Raw genomic sequence first — 926 nt, 5'->3', positions numbered from 1 at the left:
ATGGCTGACCCTGTAAAACAACGCATTTCAATGAACCAATCTGATGTCTGTGACAATCAAACACTTTAAAAGCTAACCAACATAAAGAAAATTACAGCATAGATTTTTTTTATCACAACAGTTAATTTAACAATGATGTTTATAAATCTAGTTGACATTCATCCCAGGACACCTTGACTTGCATTACACTCTCACTGCAGAACAACATCCTCATGAAATCACATGACTTCTAGTTAGAGAAGAGGATTCCTGTTAACACGGCCTGCTACAAGCAGGAAACTAGTTATGGACCAACCAGAAATGTGACATGTCTGTTTGACAGTTACCCTGAAAGATGCATGTGTGAACTATCTTGTCATCTCTTTGGGTAACCACATTGGAACATTCTAGTCTTTAAGGACATGAACTGGCAGAACAGGTTTCAGCAAAGTATGGAGTCATTGTTTTCAGGAAGGTGTAACCATGCCGATGGGAGGGACAGGAGGCAGACTAAGTGCAAGGGCAGCCACCTGAACTACTGTCCTACAAAGACAAACAGCATCTACACAAACAGCCACCTGAACTACTGTCCTACAAAGACAAACAGCATCTACACAAACAGCCACCTGAACTACTGTCCTACAAAGACAAACAGCATCTACACAAACAGCCACCTGAACTACTGTCCTACAAAGACAAACAGCATCTACACAAACAGCCACCTGAACTACTGTCCTACAGAGACAAACAGCATTTACACAAACAGCCACCTGAACTACTGTCCTACAGAGACAAACAGTCACCTGAACTACTGTCCTACAAATACAAAAAGCCACCTGAACTACTGTCCTACAAAGACAAACAGTCACCTGAACTACTGTCCTACAAAGACAAACAGCATCTACACAATCAGCCACCTGAACTACTGTCCTACAAAGACAAACAGC

This window comes from Oncorhynchus tshawytscha, unplaced genomic scaffold (genome assembly GCF_018296145.1).
Source record: "Oncorhynchus tshawytscha isolate Ot180627B unplaced genomic scaffold, Otsh_v2.0 Un_contig_6327_pilon_pilon, whole genome shotgun sequence".
Taxonomy (NCBI): Eukaryota; Metazoa; Chordata; class Actinopteri; order Salmoniformes; family Salmonidae; genus Oncorhynchus; species Oncorhynchus tshawytscha.
This window is presented reverse-complemented; position numbering follows the sequence as displayed.